This window comes from Sciurus vulgaris (assembly GCF_902686455.1).
Source record: "Sciurus vulgaris genome assembly, chromosome: 8".
In the NCBI taxonomy this organism is placed as follows: Eukaryota; Metazoa; Chordata; class Mammalia; order Rodentia; family Sciuridae; genus Sciurus; species Sciurus vulgaris.
The window spans coordinates 24,940,541-24,961,153 of NC_136468.1; the positions used below are offsets into that span (position 1 = coordinate 24,940,541).

The window sequence follows — 20,613 nt, forward strand, 5'->3', positions numbered from 1 at the left end:
AACAAAAACTGAGCTCCCCAATGCTAAAGGTTGAAAGATACAAAGAAAAGAATGCTGTAGATCTCGTTGCTGTTATCACTTTAAAGAAAAGTGGTAAAGAAATATGCCTTTTTAGAGTAATGTTTCTCTTGAACCAGAGATGTAGATGTAGTTCAGTGCTACAGTGCTTGCCTAACATGCATGAGGCCCTGCATTCAATACCCAACACCACATACACACAAAAAATGTAACATTTGTCAATCTAGAAGTCACGTTGTAAAACTGTGTCCTAAGTAATATATTTCCAATTATATCAAAGCACCCTTTTATGAATAAATTAAATTGGAGACAAAGTTTTCCCTATTAATGTCACTTTCGTTCTAATTTTACATTCAGCTTTATTAAATGAATAACAACTGACATATGACAAGGAATTTTGGACAACCAATGGCTCTATTAGATATGCTACAATCACTGAGTATTATAGTGCTTTGAGTTATTTTCTCTCTATCCATGCATAAATTATGATAATTATCATAAATAATAATTTAATAATAATTATCATAAATTATTATGATAATGAAGGAAGCAAGACAGATAAAGAAACCGGGATGATTGCCTCTTCAGGGCTCATGTATGAGAATACTCTTGACTTGTTAATAACGACACAAAATGAGTTACAATTACTTAAAACAAAGGGAAAATGATGGTAAGCAAATTATAATGTTATAAGCAATATTCCAGCTAAAAATGTTTGATTTGCAAATTCTATGAATTTCAAATTTTTTACAAAGAAATTACATAGAATTTTTTTACATAGATTTATAAATTCTATGAGTTTCAATTATTTTAAGACAAATAATAAGAACTTATTCTTTAAGAATTCCTACTTGTTTGCCTGACTATTACCTAAGAAATGATGACCTAGGAAAAATATTCAGGGACTTGGAATGTAGCTCAGTGGTAGAGTACTGGCCTAACATGTGCAAGGGCCTGGGCTTGATCCTCAGCACCACACTAAATAAACAAACAAGCCAGGTTGTCACTATAAAACAACAGATTTTGTGACAATAAATATTACTTGCATGATTGTAAAATCCTTTTAAAAACACTATCATATCCTGCCAAAAAATCTATGGTAAAGTCATTATAGTTAGTTTAACGGCACAAGCTCTGGAGAACAAATGCATGATTTAAATCTTAGCTCTAATATTTGCTAGTTAGGTGACCTTGGAAAAGTCCCTTAATGTCTGTGTCTTAATTATTTCATCTATACCATGGAGATGATGATAAATAACTCTATCTAATTCATAAGGCTGTGGTGAGAAAAATGAGTTGTATAATCCATGCCAAAGTGTTCATCACAGTGCCTTGCGTATTGTTAATTAACATTAGTTTTGCTTTACTTCCCTGCAAAATTTGGAGGGTATAAAATAAATGTATAAAATAATGGGGAATATTTTGTGTCATAAATGTGAATGCTATTTGCCATTCAGATTCAGGGAGAAAAAAAACTGAGAAAAGAAAAAGGAAGTTTTGTGTCTTTTATCTTACAGCAAGAGAAATAAAAACAAGGACTCTGATTTACTTTACTGGACAAAAATATAATGAAAGATACACTGGGAAAATCTTCATGTCTGTTTATAAGCAGCAATAAATTATACCTTTTTTTTTTTTAAAGACAGGGTCTGGGTCTGTTGCCCAGACTGGTGTTGAATCCTAACCTCAAGTCATCTTCCCACATTAGCCTCCTGAATAGCTGGGATTACAGGTTTGTCCCACCATACCCAGTTAATATTCATTCTTCTCCCCCTGCCCCAGTACTGGGGATTAAACCCCAGGGGCACTCTCCCACTGAACTACATCTCTAGCCCCTTATGATATTTGAGACAGGGTCTTGATAAGCTGCCAAAGCTGGCCTAGAACTTGCTATCCTCCTGTGCCAAGCCTCCTGAATCGCTGGGATTACAGGCTAACATTCATTTTTTTTTAAAGTGCCTTTTTCATTTATAGTCACGCAGGATATTTTTCACTGTTTCATTGCTTTTTTTCAGAACAAGGAAGTAAAGCCATCCTTAACAGTGTTCCTTTGTTATGCCTCCAAAATGAACTTACATTTTAAAATGCTGCTCAGAATATCAGTTAATTCAGTCAACAAGCATTCATTGGAAGCCATGAGCTAGGTAGACTCAAGCTCACTAAGAAATGTCCTCATCTTCAAGCCTAGTCTATTAGAAGAAACAAATATGTAAAAATTATTAGAAAAGAATTGTAAAAATAATATCAGTGAACTGATGCATACTCAAAATGTTTAAATCTAGGAGTTCATTACGATACCTATCCCCAAAAAACAAAGAAACAAACAAATCTCAACCACTAATTGGTTACCATTAGAGAATGCTAGTGAACATTTCATCCTGATTTTCCTATACAAACTATACTTCTGGATATTCAAATAGTAGATAAAGGGAAGTTTCTCTTTAAGAAGTATTCCAGCTAATAAATGAAGAAAGAAAGATAGAATTGGAATATTCACCATTTGTAGTCTTTAATGATTTAATGGATGTAAGTAAAGATCAATAGCTACTCATCACAAAAAGGCAGACAAGCAGATATTATGTACCTCCTAATGGAAGAAACCACTCATGAGAAATCTGAGCAAACTTCTAAATATAAGTACCAACTTACAGGAAATGCAGAGGACAAAAGAGGATTTAAAAAAAAAATATTATGGAGGGGCTGGAATGTAGCTCAATGGTAAAGCACTTGCCTAGTATGTGCAAGGCACTGGGTTCAATTTCTAATACCAGAAAATAGAAATTAAAAATTAAAAAAAAAAAAAAAAAAAAAAAACACTATGGAGAAACGAGTAAAATTCAAACTCCGGGAAACTACCAGGCAAATGATAGTTTGTATGACAAAAATTGTACAAAATGCCAGGCATGGCATTCCACACCTGTAATCCCAGCAATTTGGGAGGCTGAGGCAGGACTGCAAGTTCAAAGCCAGTCTGGGCAACCTGGTGGAAACCCCATCTCAAAATAAAACAACAAAAGGACTGGGGATATAATTGTGATCAGAGGTAGAGTGCCCCTGGGTTTAATCCCCTCTACCACACACACCCCAAAATAAATAAATAACTGTATGAGAGAGACAGACAGGGAGAGAGGGTAGGGCAGAGAGGGAGACAGAAATGCGGGGGGGTGGAAAATGTTAAGAGACAAATCAATCAAATTCTCTGTATGAAATTTACTTGCATCCTGACTCAAACACACTGAAAAAAATAAATAAATTTATGAATGACACAATTAGGAAAATGTGAACATTGTTTTTTATATTATTAAAGAATTATTGTTAATTTTTTAGTGTAATAATGGAATTGAGGCTATTTTAAATCCTCATCTTTTAGCCATATTTGGTGGTGTTTTTAGATGACATTATAAAATTCCTGAATTTGTATCCAATAATCTAGTGAATGGGGTAGTATGGGTTGTATACATAAAACAAGTAGCCATGAATTCACAATTGCTGAAGGTAGGTAATGGGGTACACAGCTGACAATTTCTACTATTAAAAAAAATTAAAAATAAACAGTAAAGGTCAAAACAACAAGAGAAAGAAAGAGTCAGAGACAGACTATGTAAACCTATGCTTTACAAGTACTAGTTATAATTATTACAAAGTTTAGGAGTTAGATGGGATGATCTCTCAAAATCTCAATTTTTTGACTCAATTATCTTCTAAGGTCACTTATGTCTCTAATTCCTTGGTACTTCTTAGGGATCTGGCTCAATTTTCCTCTCCCACAGGTTAGCAATGGCCTACAAAAACACTGAACAGCAACTACTTTTAAAAAGCACATGTACCAGAACTAACTCCCACTTCAGTGCTTGGAAATTTCAACCAAACCACCCACTTTAATTCTGGAGTCTGGATGTTATACTGCCTAATTAGGTTAAACAGCCTGTACTGATTAAACACATGAAAAAATGTGCTGTACAGAATGGTGACAACTCTTGCTTTTCTCTTTTCCCACATACAAATAGTTTGGGAATACTAGTCTCAAAATGTGGTCCAAAAACCACTGGCATATCCTTTCAGGGGGGTGCTTGAGATCATAGTTCCTTCATGATACAAACTGAACATTCCTTATCCAAAAATCCAAAATCTGAAACTTTTTCAGCACTGACTTGACACCAAAAATGAAAAATTTCACACTGTGAAACTTTGTTTCATACACAAAATTATTTAAAATATCATATCGACTTATAGGTTATATATATAAGGTGTGTATGAAACAGGAATAAATTTTGTTTTTTTGTCTTAGGCCTCATCACTTTTTCATCTTGTATCTCATCATTAGATACAGATACAAATATTTCAAAATCAGAAAAACTCCAAAATCCAATTCTAGTCCCAAGCATTCCTGATAATGAATATTCAACTTATAGTACTAAGACATCTGCCTTTTTTACTCTCATTATCACAGGAGTATACTATGGAGTTTTTCAGAGGGTACATGATATATGGCAAGGCACCAAATTATTATGACTGCAAAAGTCATCATGAGAATCCAGTTGTTTTTTATGAAGCTAGATATCAAAGAAATTTGCAAAAATGTTATTTATGTTAACAAGTAATGGGGCTTATTTTCAGTAAGTTTATAGTCTTTGAGTTTTTTATTTTTTAAGTTAATATTCTTAATTTGCTAAGTTTATTAAATAATACATTGTTTAGTTATTTAAAAATCAACCAATCAGTTATTTTTTATTCTCAGGTTTAATTCCTAACATAGTAAATATTTATAGATATAACCCACATAGACAAAAGCTCTTTGGGATCCTCAGTTTTAGAGTATAAAGGAAACCTGAGACCAAAAAGTTCGAGAATGACTAAAACACACACAACTGATTATGTCTTAATTTAATTTAATTATGTCTTAAATTACCATTACATTTTATATACTGTAGCCTCAATTGTTTCCTTTTTACCCTACAAAGAAGAACACTGTGATCTAAAACTAGTTGGTTTAATATACCTTACATTTATATTTTGTGGGGTTGGGGAGAAGGTGATCCTGGCTTAAAAAGAGTAGTCTATATCTATATTACTGCTCAGAATTCTAATTGGGATTTGAAGAACTTTCATCACATGGATTCTACAGGGAGAGAACACTTCTCTCTGAAGGAGGCTGGCACGAACCAAGGACCTAAGTTCTTTCTTTTGTGATATTTTTTCCTTTTTATTAAGACTTGCCCAAACTGGAACTTTGAGTCCTCAATTCCCATTCCCTGACACCATGGGAAGACTCTGGCAAAACAATCCTTCCTGCTTTGGGCAGGAGAAGCTGGTCAATTCAGGACACACATAGTTGTTCATTTCCTTGCCTGGTGGATTCTTCATTAAGAATGAATCCATATGCTCATATTCCTGCCCAGTTCTTTTAAGAAAAACCTGAAGTTTAATTCAGTTCACAAACTTGGGTGAGCTCTCACAAGAATGATTCAGGGAGGTCTGAGGAGAAAATGAAAATAATGATATAGTCCTAGGGCTGGGGGTGCTGCACAAAGGTACAGCATTTGCCTCTTACATGTAAGAGGCCTAGGTTTGATTCCCAACACTGCAAAGGAAAAAAGAATGAATGCAGTCCTACACATAGTGCACGCTAGCACACTTTCATCATGGAGGCTACATACACAAATGTATCAAGAAGGCCACAACAGGAGAGAAAGAAAAGACTGGTTCTAAACAGCTGGTAGCCTACACACATATGTACACAAGTACATACATACACACTCACATGCTAACAACTTGAGGTGACTACCAAGCCATCTTCATTAACCTCTGAATAGCACTATATTCTTCTCTTTCTTTATACTCTATAAAAATACTGTAGCAGAAATTTGAAACTTCCCCACCTTCCTAAGCTATAATTCTGTAAATTGGCACAATAAAAACTGAAATATTCCAGTTTACAAAGAATACAGCTCTAGAAATGAATGATTTAAATTTCTATTTCTTGGGAGGGAAAACTTCATTTTCATTCCTTTTAAATTAATCACCAATTGTGTATTGCACAAGATTCTTCATCCTCATCCTCTTAAAGGTGAGACTCACACTATCTCAGAGTATCTCTTCTAAGCTTTCCCCATCCCATCCAGAGGTCAGTTTTTCCTATTTCTCACTCTTATCAGATGAACCTACTTCCTTTTTTTGGGTACTCGGGATTGAACCCCGGGTACTTTACCAGGAAGCTACATCTCCAGCCCTTTTTATTTTTTATTTAGAGACAAGGTCTCACTAAATTGCTGAGGTTAGTCTTGAACCTACACTCCTCCTGCCTCATTTTCCCAAGTTTGCTGGGATTAAACGGCAAGTACCACCACCCACAGCGGTGGATGATCCTACTACCTGAGAAGACCAACAAACTCCCTCCTCTAACTACAAAAATCACCCTACTTAAAACCAACCTAATATCTTTCTTTCCTTTATTACTCCCACCAACAGAATTCATGGGCCTATCACTTCCTTTAAATTATTCAGTTAGAACATAGTCTTCCTACCTCAGGAAATCTTAAAAATCAATTATTTATAATAAAATAGTACTCAAATTATTCATTAACTAGAGTAAGGGAAAGTGCTTTCTTTCTTTCTTTCTTTTTTTTTTTAAAGGTTCCATGGTAGAAATGTTTAAAGATACTGGATTTTGTTTTTTAAAGACTCAGGATGTAAAAAGGTTAATTTTTTTTCTACTTCTGGGAGGTCACAAGATCAAATCAAACCAGATGGATGGACTGCTTTTAAAGTTTAAAAAAAAAAAAAAAAAAAAACACTGACCACCTGATGCTATCTGGATGCTCATATGAAACAAGATAGTGATACTGAGTTCAAATTTCAGGGCCTGTAGGAAGAGAAGAGTTGCTCTAGTCATACAATCATAGGACATATTAGATCTTTCTTCTAGATAAAAATCAAACCAAAAGGAATTACTAAAAACACTTAAAACCTAAAATATCAGTTTCTCAAAATGATTGCAAACAAGAAGGTGAAGTTAAACCCAAGTCTTGGAAAATTCAATTAATATACCTACCTTTAACAAATATACCCATTTAATGTACATGTTCAACATGAAACATTTTAAGCACACACAAAAGAAGTATAGGAAACAGTGTATATCCATTTCTAGACAATATGGAGTAACAAAGGATTTATACACCCGCCTGAAACAAACAAACAAGACAAAATATAAGAAATGATGGCTTTAAAGGCACATCAGGCAATGAAGAATGGTGGGCCCTAAGACAGAAAACAGGTGAAGTGAGTTCTGTGAATGTCTCTGCTAGGTGAACATCTGCAGGGTAGAGCTGAGGCAGGAAGAGCCCAGGAAAGCTCAGGGGCAAATCTTAGTTAAGATTTGGAGTGAAGAGCCTGGGGGAGACCAAGGCAGTGAGTTTGCAAGACAAGACGGAGAAGAAGGGGCTGCATGCACACTGAAAGCACCTTGAGTTCTGGAGTGAGTACCCCTAGTACCCAGCAAGATACAGAAGCACTCAGGATTAGAGGGAACACTAACTGGCACGCAAACAGAATAGAACAATGTCCCTTCCCACCAACCAGAACAGAAAACCTGACAATTTACATGTCAGTAGGTGAAGTAATTCCAATGGATCTGGGCAATAACTATCTTAGATGGAAAACTGCTCTGGCCACACCTAACGAATCTTAAGGAAACAATCAAACTGTATTAACAACTTCACTGTGACACAGAACAAATAAAAATAAAACTGATCTAGTACCCAACTAGGGAAAATTCATGTTGGGTATCCACACAAATTAACAGACATGCAAAGAGGCAGGAAAATATGACCCATACAGAGAACAATCAATCCATAAAACCAACACAGAATTGATACAAATATTAAAATTAGATAAGGGTATTAAAACATAACTAAGTGGAAACATGAAAGATATTTTTTAAAGACCTAAATCAGACTTCTAGGGATAAAAATTAGAACAACCACATGAAAACTACAGTAGATGGGATTAATGACAGATTAGACAAACCACAAATTTAAAAATGAGTAAATGTGAAGACCCATGGAAATAATCCAAAATGAACAGAAAGCCAGGCCCAGTGACTTGAGAGGCTAAGGTAGAAGGATCACAAGCTTAAGGTTAGCCTCAGCAACTTAGCGAGAACCTGTCTTAAATTATAAAATAAAAAGATCTGGGGATATAGCTCAGTGGTAGAGTACCCTGGGTTAAAAAAAAAAAAAAAAAGAAAGAAAGAAAGAAAGAAACCAGAGAAGAAAAAAACCATCAGTGAGTGCTGGAAACACTTTAAGCAGTCTATTCTACATGTAATTGGAGTCCCTTAAAAGAGTAGGTAGGAGAAACAAAAACAGTTGAAGAAATAATGGCTATTTTTTTTCAAATTTGATAAGAATAATAAACTCACTGATTCAAGATGCTCATGAAACATAAGAACAAGAAACACAAGGAAACCTATACTGATAATAGAAAATACACACTCCTTTCAAATGAATGCAAAAAACTAACAAGATAAGCCATATTCCAAGCATGACTCTAAGACTAATAAATTTATTGAAAGAATTCAAGTCATAAAAGTATCTTCTCTGACTACAAAGGAATTACATTAAAAATCAACAGAAAAAAACATACCTGCAAGACTCTCAAATATTAGGAAACTAAAAAGCATACACCTAAGTAACTCATAGGTCAAGAAAAAAAATCAAAAGGGAAATTAGAGTTTTGAACTGCATTATAATAAAACTGCCACATATGGAAATGTATAGAATGCTACTGAAGCAGCACTTATGGAAACTGCAGCTCTAAACATCCCAGCCTGGATATATGCTCTTCCTTAAGATCAGGAACAAGACTTACCTACTCTTACCACTTCTATTCAATAGAGTAGGAGGCTCTAGATCACAAGAAAAATACTCAAAAGACATCCAGATTGGAAAGAAAGAAGTAAAACTGTCTTTATTCACAGATGACACGACTGCCTCAACCTAAAATCCAACAGAATCTACAAAAAAGTTACCAGAACTAACACAAGACTTCATCAAGGTTAAAGAATTAAAGACTGAGCCTAGCCCTATGGCACATATGCCTGTGATCCCAGTGATTCCAGAGGCTGAGGCAGGAGGATTACAAGGTCAGCCTCAGCTACCTAACAAGCCCCATCCCAAAATAAAAAATAAAAAGGACCTGGAATGTGGAAAGAGAAAAAAAAAAGAAAAAAAGACTGGGGATATAACTCAGGGATAAAGTATCCCTGGGTTCAATCCCCAATACTGGGAAAACAAAAAAAAACCCCAATGCATAAAAATCAATTTGTACTTCTTCTACAGACTAACAAAGACAAATCATAGTGTCATTTCATTTATGATATAAAAATATGAAATGTTCAGCAATAAATTGAAAAAAGATATACAAGACTTATACACTAAACACTTCTGAGAGAAATTAAAGATGTTCACAATAAACGTAGATATTCATGGACAAAAATATTCAATACTAAGCCATGAACTCTCCCCAAATGCAAATTCGACACAATTCCCATAAAAATTCTAGAAGCTTTTGTTTGTAGAAATTGACAAATTAATTCTAAATTCACAGGAAAGTATGAGGAACTCAGAAGAGCAAAAACAAATCTAAAACAAAACTAAAAAGGAAAAATTAAGCTTAAAAACTGATACCACCAGTTTTTAAGACAAAAACTAACGCTATGAAGATCTGGGTGCAGCGGCACACAAACTTGTAATTCCAGTGACTCGGGAGGTTGAGAGAGGAGAATCACAAGTTGAAGGCCAGCCTCAGCAACCTAGCAAGGTCCTAAGCAACTTAGCAAGAACCTGTCCCAAAATAAAAAATAAAAAGAACTGGGAACATGGCTCTGGGTTCAATCCCCAGCACCAAAAATTTTTAAAAATTAAAAAACAAAAAAACAAAAAAACAAGGGCTGGGGATGTAGCTCAGTGATAAAGCACCCCTGGGTTCAATTCCCAATACAAAAATAAAACAAAGAAAACAAAACAAAACAAAAAATCCAAAAACAAAAAAAACATACATCACATACAGTTATCAAAAGACTCTGGTAGTGGTAATCAAGTTAGACAAACAGATCAAGGGAATGGAATAGAAAGTCCCAAATAGTCCAAGTATCTTTAGAAAACTTATTTTCAACAGTGGGAAAAGGTCAATCTTTAAACAAATGCAGCTATAACAGTTAGATGACCACATGAAAGGGCGGATGCCAAAAAAACCAAACAAACAAACAAAAAAATGGGAGAAAACTTTTTTTGACCCAGGATTGGGCATAGATTTCTTAGCTATGACAACAAAAATAGAAGCCATTTATAAAAGAGCAAATTGATAAACTGGATTTCATCAAAATGAATAGCTTCTGTTCTTCAAAAAGCACTGTGAAGAGAAAATAGAAACAAACCACAGACTGGGAGGGAATATTTGCAAATCATATATCTGATAAAGGACTTGAATCCAGAATATGTAAAGAACTCACAAAATTCAGTAATTAGAAGACAAACCCAATTAAACATGGTCAGGGTTTGGTAGAACACTTCCTAGTATGTGTGTGGCCCTAGGTTCAGTTCCTGGCACTGCAAAAAAAAAAAAAAAAAAAAAAAAAGGGCTATTGGTTGTGGTGGCACAAACCAGTAATCCCAATGACTCAGGAAGTTGAGGCAGGGGAATAGCAAATTCAAGGCCAGTCTCAGCAATTTAGCAAGGCCCTAAGCAATTTAGTGAGACCTTGTCTAAAAATAAAAAATAAGGGCACTAATGGGTTCAATCACCAATACCAAAAACAAAAACAAAATGGGCACTTGCCTAGCATGTATGAGGCTCTGGTTTGATCCCCAGCACTGAAAAACCAAATAAACAAAAATGGTGCAATGGTACGTGCCTGTAACCCATTGACTCAAAAGGCTGAGGCTGAGGAGGACCACAAGTTCGAGGCCAGCATCAGCAACTTGATGAGGCTCTAAGGCAACTTAGCAAAACCTGTCTCAAAAAAAAAAATTTTTTTAAAGGGTTGGAGATATAGCTCAGTGGTCAAACAACCCCAGGTTCAATCACAAATAGCAAAAAAAGATTTGCACAGACACTTAACACCACAGGAAACATACAAATGGCAAATAAGCACATGAAAAGATGCTCAGAAATAGTCATTAAAGAAAAGGAAATTAAAGCCATAATGAAATACTACTCTACACTTATCAAAATGGTTAAAAATAAAGACACACCATATCAAATGTTGATGAGGATATAGCAAAATTCAAGCCTGGTGGGAATGTAAATTAGTAAAACCACTTTGCAAAACTGTATGGTAGTTTCTTAAAAGTAATGTTTATATAATTCAACCATTACATCCCCAGATATTTAACAAAGAGGAATAGAAACATATGTCTATGAACACTCCTACTTAATATTCACAGCAGCATTATTTGTAACAGCCCCAAACTGGAAATAAACCAGCTGCCTGTCAACTGATGTGGTCTAGCCACAAAATGGAATACTATTAAGTAATGAAAAGGAATGATCTTTTAATCACAGAGCATGGATAAATCTCAAAACAATAATACTAAGTGAAAGTCAAAATGGCCCTGTTCCTTCCCCCTTAAAAAGCATATATACTGCATGATTCCATTTATATGAAAGACTAGAAAATGCAAATTCATTTATTATAATATAAAGCAGATCAGTGGCTGCCTGGAGATGAGGTTGGGGTTAGAAATGAGCAGCAGAGACTTCAAAGGTAGTGAATACATTCTTTATCTTAATCGTATGATAGTTTCACAACTTTCACAACTGTATACTTTTTTCCTATATTGTACACATTAAATGTAAAGTTTTTAATGTATCAATTATAACTTTATAAAACTTTTGAAGCTCCCACTGGTGCTTCTTTCCTATTGGGTCAATGTTTACTTATTAATTCACTATATTTAGTCTTACATAGAACACTATATATAGATTATAGGTCTTTGGGTCTTCATTCCTTCTTTCTGTGTGTGTCTCTTTCTCTTTTCTTTCCAGTGCTGGGAACCTAACCTGGCACCTCACACATGCAAGGCAAAGGATATACCACTGAGCTCCAGTTCTACTGTTCCTTCTTGAGTTAAATTATATATTTTTTTCACAAAGTTGTTCATCTTATTAAATTTTCCAATTTAACTGAACACATTTGTTATTTCATAATTTATGCTGTATTTGTATCCTCTTGTTCAATTTTAGTAGCGTTTGTAAAGCCTTCACTAATTTTTTTCTCCCCACAGAAAATCAACTTTCAATTTAGTTGATCCTATTACATCTTTGTTTTCAATTTCACTATTTGTTCCTTCTATTTTATTTTTTTGGTACCAGGGATTGAATTTAGGCGCACTCAACCACGGAGTCACATTCCCAGCTCTATTGTGTATTTTATTTAGAGACAGGGTCTCACTGAGTTGCTTGGTGCCTCACTTTTGCTGAGGCTGGCTTTGAACTCAAAATCCTCCTCCCTCAGCCTCCCGAGCAGTTGGGATTACAGGTGTGTGCCTTGTGCCCAGCTGTTCCTTCTACTTTTCTTGGTTTTCCTCATAACTTTTTATAACTTTTTCAGTTGAATACTTACACTAAAACTTAGTAAGCTTCTTTTTTTTCTAGTATAAATACTAAAGTATGTAAATTTCTTCTAACAACTGTTTTGGCTTGTAACCTATGGTTTTTGGATAGTATTTATATTATTCAGCTTTACTTCTAATTTCCATTATTTCTTCTTTGACCTCTGACTTAGATATGTGATTTTTAAATTTCCAAATACTGTTATTATTTATTTATTTACTTATTTATTTGCCATGGTACAGGGGTTTGAATCCAGGGACGTTCTACCACTGAGTCACATCCCTACCCTTTTTTAGCTTTTGAGACAGGGTCTTGATAAATTGCTAAGGCTGGCCTCAAATTTGTGATCCTCCTGCCTCAGCCTCCCAAGTCGCTGGGATTACAGGTGTGCACCATCACACCCAGCTATTGTTATTTTAGTTATCTTTTCTTCTGTGCAATGCTGGGGAAAGAACCTAAGACTCTGACTGTTAGACAAGCATTCTACCAATAAGCTATATCCCCAGTCACTGTTCAACTTTAATCTTAACTAAATTAAGAAAACATAGCCTGCATCATACCCCTTTACTAGTTTGTTGAGACTTACTATGAACTCAGCATCTGTTCATAATTTTTGAGCTGCCTAAAGCCAGGTGTGGTGGCACATGCCTGTAATTCCAGCAACTCAGAAGGCTGAGGCAGGAGGATGAAAAGTTCAAGGCCAGCCTCAGCAAAACTTAGCAAGACCCTGTCTCAAAATCAATAGAAAGGGCTGGGGATATGGCTTAGTGGTAGAGTATTCCTGGGTTCAATCCCCAGTGCCACAAATGAATAAATAAATAAATAAACTAACTGCCTAAAAAGGAAGAACATTCTCATCTATTATGTGCCACACTGTACATGCCCACACCAAATGAAGCCTTTTGGGCTATTCAAATCTTCTCAAACTTTGACAATTACTGAAAAAGATATGTTAAAATATCCCACTTCATAGATTTATTGATCTATTCCTAAATTTCTTTGTATGTGTGAGTACATGTGTGTCTATATGTATACACATACACACACAATTGGTTTGAGGTTTTTGTTTGTTTTTTGAGAGGTGGTCTTGCTATGCCGCCCAGGCTGGCCTCAAGCAATCCTCTACTTGGACTTCCAAGCAGCTGGGACTACTGATATACATCACCATGCCCAGTTAATGTGGTTAATTATATATTTTGAATTCTGTCTGTATTTCTTTCTATCTAGTTGGGGTTTTTTGTTTTACTGTAGTACTAGGGATTGAACCCAGGGTTTTGTGCACACTGGACAAGCATTCTACTAAGCTACTCCCAACCCTTTTTATTTTATTTTTGGTTTCACTAAATTGCCCAGGCTGGCTTGAAACCTGTGATTATCCTAAGCATTTCAAGTACCTGGAGATTATGGGCATGAGCACCACTGTGCCCAGTTCTCTATATAAAATTTAAGGCCATACTATTAAGATGCATATTGATTTGGAATTAGAGCTTCTTGCTTCACTATTTCCTTTATAATCTCTCCCTCCCCTTGTTTAACTCTAATGATTTTTGCCTCCAAATGAACTTTCTTTTGTGGTGCTGAGAAGTGAACCCAAGTCCTCGCACAGGCTAGGTGAGTGCTCTGCCAGCTGAGCTACACTACAGCCCAATTTTTCCTACTATTAACCTACCATACTGGCTTTCTCTTAGAGTAGGTTTCTTCCACACCTTTACTTCCAATTTCACTGATCCTTTATGTCTTAGATATGTCTCTTATACTGCATATAGTTGAATTATTCTCTATTCAATGGCCAATGTTCCAGTTATTTATTGCCAGATAAAAAACTACCCCAAAACTTAGTGGTGTGAAAAAACATCATTTTATTATTCTCATTGTTCTACAGGCCAGAAATGCTGGCAGGACACAGCAGAGACAGCTTGTCTCTGATCCACAATGTCCAGAACCTCAATGTGTAGTGACTTGAATGGATTAAGATGGCTGGGATATCTTATCAGGGACCATACATTTGGAACCCTTGTACTTGTCCAACTGGTGTCTGCTAGGGCTGGACTGTCCAACGTAGCTCCTTCACTTACTCATATGGTTAACAGTTGATGCTTGCTGTTTGCCAGTAGCTCACTGGGGCTTTTAATGAATGCCTACATGTATCCTCTTCATCTGGCTTGCGCTTCTCACAGAATGGTGGCTGGGTTCTGAGAGTGAATTCCAAAAGCCACAAGAGAAGCTGCAAGGCTTCTTATGACCTAGCCTTACAAGTCCCAGAAAATCACGTTCTATTAGTTAAGTAAGTTTTTACTAAAGCCAGCCCACATTCAAGAGGAGGAGAGAAATAGACTCCACCTGTGAACGGTAAGAAGGGAAGAAACTGATGGTAGCCACTTTGGAGACAAGCTACCATAGACCACCCTCTAGCCCCAAGTCCCTCCCACATGCAAAAATACACTCACCCTCTCCTAAGACCTTCAAAATTCTCATCTCATTTATGGCATCAGCTTGATGTTCAGAATCTCCATATCTAAATCAGGTCCAGGTGTGGTTGAGGCTCCTCAGATGCAGTTCCTCAGGTACAGCTACTGGAGTATAGTTCCTCTTGATCTGAATTAAAGAGACAAATTATCTGCTCCCACACACCCAACATACAAACACACAACACTAAGACTGACTCAGGAAAACAATATGGACAGTCCCATTCAAAATATGAAGAAAAGGGGGAAGGAACAAGAGATACAGAGCAGTTACTGGCCCATTCAATTCTGAAATTTAATCATAAACACAACACCATTTCCTCCATTACAGTCAAGGTCTACTCCTGAGAGTGATTCTTCACAGTTCTTCTCCATCCTTTGAGTAATCCTTCCTTTTATAGAGATAGTTAATGAACAATTTCTTAAAAAGCCTTGTGAATTTCTGATGAATCTTATTTGGGACACAGATCCAGTATACAAAAACTATACCCACTTTCTCCATCGCAAGTCTTGTGTAAACTTGTACTATAAAACAATATTTTAAGATCCTTACAAGCCATACTGTTTGAGTGAGTTGAATATTCCCTTAAGATCTTTATTTTTTTTAATGAACAATAACACTTTTATTGTTTGTACTATTTGACATGATATGACATGTCAGCAGAATGCATTTTGATTAATTGTATAAAAATGGATTACATTTGAATTGTAATACAATGAATTGTATTTTCATTTCTCTGGTCATACAACATATAGATAGACTCACACCATTCGTGTAATCATACACGTACATAGGGTAATGATGTCTGTCTCATTCCACCACCTTTCCTACCCCTCCCTTGAGATCTTCAGACATTCTTTTAACTGACTTGAGGCAAAGCCTCAAATCTTTCTGAAATCTTAGCAAAGGAATTTATAGTTGCACCCTTGAGATCTTTACTTAAGGCCACATTTTATTCTCAGCATCTTGAATTTTATGTTTCCTCTGAAACCATTTCTTTAAAAGTCATCCTCATCTGGAGCAATTGGGAACAAGAAAAAGTTTTATTTTCTAATGTAATCAATACTGGGATAAAAATATTTCCTCTTAATAGTTTATTTTTTGCTCATTTACCTCTCTGTATCTTATCAAAGCCAGTTAAAAGAAGCAAGGTAGCACTTTTCAACATTTTACCTAGAAATTTACTTTGATCAATTTCATATCTTCCATGTTACCACATAACAGTGCCAATAAATCATGTACCATTATATAATAAACACTTTCTCTTTTCCTGGTCTCCAAAAACACCTTTCTCACTGTGTTTCAAACCTTCACTAACACGCTTCTCAAGGTTCCTCCATCTTCAGTCTACCATCAAATCTCAAAGCCAATACAGACTTTAGATTATGGAAGCACTCATTTCCAGGTTCCAAGTTTTGTTTCAGTTATATATTATTACAAACAAACTACCCAAAAGCTGCATGGCATAAAACTACAACCATCTTCTTATGCAAACAGTTCCAAGGGCAGGAATTTAGAGAGGATACAGCAAAGTCAGCTTTTGTCAGCTCTGTGATATCCGAAACCTCAGGTAAGGTGACTCTAATGGTTAAAATGGCTAGACTGGGACCACATGCCTGGGGCCTGTGTTCTTCTCTGTATGATTTCTCCTGTAACTGGAATGTGGAAGACAGTTCCTCCATTCACTCATATGGCTGGCATTTGATGCTGGCTGTTCAGCTGGCTCTCCATTTGGTTTGGGCTCCTCACAGCATGGTAGATAGGTCCCCAGATTGAGAGTTCCATGGGAGAGCATTTCAAAAGAAAATGTTCAAAGAAGCCTAGATGGAAGCTATCCTAGGTGGTTAAGTTCTCTTGCCTTAGCCCCGAAAATTCCTGAATGTCATTTCTGCCATGTTTTATTCATCAGTCACTAAAGTCAGCCCAGATTCAAGATGAATGGAGGAATAAACTCTGCCCCTAGATGGAGGGATGGTATATACACAGAGCAAATGAACTAATGTCAATCATCTTGGAAAAATGCTACAAAAGACAATCTGTCTTTTTAAAAAATAATTGTTAGTTGTTGCTAGACCTTTATTTTTATTTATTTATATGAGGTGCTGAGAATTGAACCCAGTGGCCTCAGACATGCTAGGCAAGTGCTCTACCACTGAGCCACAACCCCAGTCTGGTAATCTGTCTTCTAACTGGTAAGTGTAATTCATTTGCATTTAGTATGATACTAATATATTTGGATTTATTTCTACCATATTTTGTTGTACTATTTATCCAATCTTTTCTATGACATCATATTTTATTTTCCTGCTTTCTATTAGCAAGCAAGCATACCAATTATAAGCTCAAAGAATTTTCATAAAGTGAAACAGTCAAGCAACTATCACCCAGGTCAAGAATGCAATGTTACCAGCGCCACAGAAACCTCCTCCATTCCCCTTCCTAATCAATATGCCTTCCCTCTTCCTCAAAGATGACTTCTAACACCATATATTAGGATTTCTAGCCTTATATAACTAAAATCACCAAGTAGTTTTATTTTGTGTCTGGTTTTCTTCCTTCAGTAATACTGAACCACAATATTGTGCATAGCAGCAATTTATTCATTTCCACACTTTTAACAGTATTCCATTGTACGAATGCACCACAATTTATCCATTTTACCAATGATGTTGTACATTGAGTTTTTTAAAGGTCAATGACTGCATTTTTTCTTTTTCTTTTTTTAAGCAGTGATAAGGATTGAAACCAGGGCACTTTAGTACTGAGCTGTATCCCCAGCCCTTTTTATTTTTTGTTTTGAGACAAGGTCTCACTAAGTTGCTGAGGCTGGCCTCAAACTTGCAATCCTCCTGTTTCGGCCTCCTAAGTTGCTGGGGGAGGTCAATGACTCTATTTTTTTTTTTTTTTTTAAGGTCAATTAAAAACAAAACAACAACAAAACCTTAGAGCACATTTTAACTGTGGAAATCTTTTATGGTCTAGATTGAAGATATCCCTATAGAGAAGTTTAGCATTTGCTTCAGCCTGATTCCATAAGACGGTCACTGAGCCAAGACTACCTTCTGTGTTAATTTCCTGGCTTTGGGTTTCCTGGACCCAAACAGAGGATGGACATTCTAAACCAAACTTACATGTAGACAAGTTCAGGAAAAAAATTCTCAGAGAAAACCTTCCCAACCAAAAGCCATACAGAGTAGACAAACTTCCTTGACATCTCTGTGCCACTGGGCAGATGTTTTTCTACATCATCTTATCAATGATATAGTAACCTTTCAAGGAACTGAGCTTTATGGATGGGGAAAAAAATTGAAAGTGTCCTATTCCCACGTGGCTGTTGAAACTGAAGTCTCTTAGTAACTCAGAACTTTAGTTTATGAACTGGGTTTTCAATTCCCTGTTCATTTTTCACCCCTGAGGATTTTCCTTACTTTTCACAAGTTCAGCTATGGGACTTAAAATAATGTTTATTACACAGTTATGTTGCATTTGCCTAGGAATCATGAGTATCCTTCCCCCATTTGTCAAATGTAAAGCCTATGACAAGGGGGAGAAAGGTCACATGAAGAGAAACTTGAAAAAATAATGAAGTAAACATTTTTCTGCCTTTTTTCATGGATTGAACAGAATACCCAAAGATCCAAAAGGTTACTATTTGCACTAAGAAGATTCTAACTAAAGGAATGTACACTATTTTACCCTCCTGCTGAGTATCTTTGTGTTCTGGCAAATAATAGAAGGAATATATATCAAAGAAGATATATAGAAATAGAAGGAATATATACCAAAGAAGTTTTAAACACAACTGACATTATGTTTGCAAGGTAGAATCCCTCAACTACAGTGTTTCACATTATATAATGAGGAAAGATCTAAAGGAATTGAGAAATGAAATATTACAATATGCTGACAGTCTCCTAGTGGGCTTAATTTTCTTTTCAGTAAACTTTTGACCTCTCTCCTACCAAATAATGTATAATTAAATAAATCTGCAGGAATAAAGAGGGCTTAAGTAACAAACTTTCCATCAGCAGTGTAAGTATAAACATTACTCAGCTAAAAATTGAATACATAAGAGCAAAAATGGGAACAAAAGAAATTCAGACACAGAAACATCAACAAAAATACGTGCCTCCCCCGACCTCCCCCCCCCCCGGGCCTGGACTGGGGATTTAACATGGGCTCTCTACTAATGAGCTACAACCCCAGCATGCCTCGCCATTTTTTTTTTTTTTTTTTGAGAGTGAGGCTGGTCTCACACTTGTGATTCTCCTGCTTCAGCCTCCCAAATAGCTGGGATTACAGGATTGTGTCACTGTGCCTGGCTAAAAACAAACTCATTTAATGTCCATTAAAAACCTATGAAATAGTACAAATTGTTTGGCATATACTATATATATATATATGTATATATATATTAAATGAAAAGATATAAATATGAAGTAAGAAGCAAATTTATCAGACAAGATAGGTACAGACACTATAAACTTGAAAGTGCATTCTAAAAATATGGAACACAAAAAGAAAAAATTTAGAAAGAAACACACTTTAAAAGTCAAGTGGTCTACACATTGTTATGATTTCATTTATATAAAATGTTTGGAATAGGTAATCTAGAGACAGAAAACAGACTAGTGGTAGTGTGAGAAATGACTATCACAAGGTTTCTTTCCGGAATGATGAAAATGTTCTAAAATTAACTTCTGGTGACAGTTGTATGACTCTGTATATACCTCTCCCCCCCCAAAAAAATCACTCACTGAATTGTATGTTTTAAGTGAGTGAACTTTATAGTATGAAATTTTATCTCAGCAAAGCTATTTGTAAATAGTAAAGAAGTCTGTATGTTTGGGGGTTTTAGTACTAGGGATTGAATCCAGGGGTGCTTTATCACTGAGCTACAGTCCCATCCCTTATTTTATTTTGAGACAGGGTTGCGCTAAGTTATAGCATCTATGGTATTTATTATACTCTAATTTTAATAAATTACACACTATTAATTCTACTCTAATATAACCTCCAAATTTATGTACTATATTTTATTCACCTTTGAATTGTCCTCATACCCTGACAACCAGCATCTAACTCAATATCATTATGAAATTAGATACAATGATTAAAGTGGTTTATCCAGATGGGATAATCCTGATTTAAAACATTATTTCCATTACTCCAATGAGAAGATACTAGTTCAGAGCTCTTCCCAAGGTGATTCTTTAGCACTTGTTTTGATTCTGTAAGCTACCCCTACTATTCATATAGCTTCCCCTCCCTTTTCTACCCTACCCCATTCCTTTTTCCATTTAAGTCAATTAAGCAGAGTCTAATGTGATTTGCTTTGCAACTAAAGAAATCTGATAAAGGCTGCAACACTTTGTAATTGTTCAATAGTAATTTGTTTGTGAGTGAATGAATGTATGAAAGCCAGTTAAATGTGTACTGAGAGAAAAAGAAAAAGATTCAGAGGCGAAAAAAAGGATTTATTTATTTTAATTTTTTTGCAGTACTGGGGATTGAACT

General features: G+C 35.6%; 1 protein-coding gene and 1 long non-coding RNA gene across 4 annotated transcripts in view; both read right to left on the reverse strand.

Annotated features, from left to right (window-relative positions):
* The window catches only part of AHCYL2 (adenosylhomocysteinase like 2), a 183,582-nt gene that overhangs the window by 127,004 nt on the left and 35,965 nt on the right, over nucleotides 1-20,613 (reverse strand). The gene's annotated exons all lie outside the window — the stretch shown is intronic.
* Nucleotides 1,055-11,273, reverse strand: LOC306667333. The gene is made up of 3 exons (XR_013765499.1): nucleotides 10,529-11,273; nucleotides 9,764-9,860; nucleotides 1,055-2,207 (listed from the first exon to the last, which is right to left on the reverse strand). It is a non-coding gene; the product is annotated as an uncharacterized lncRNA (long non-coding RNA).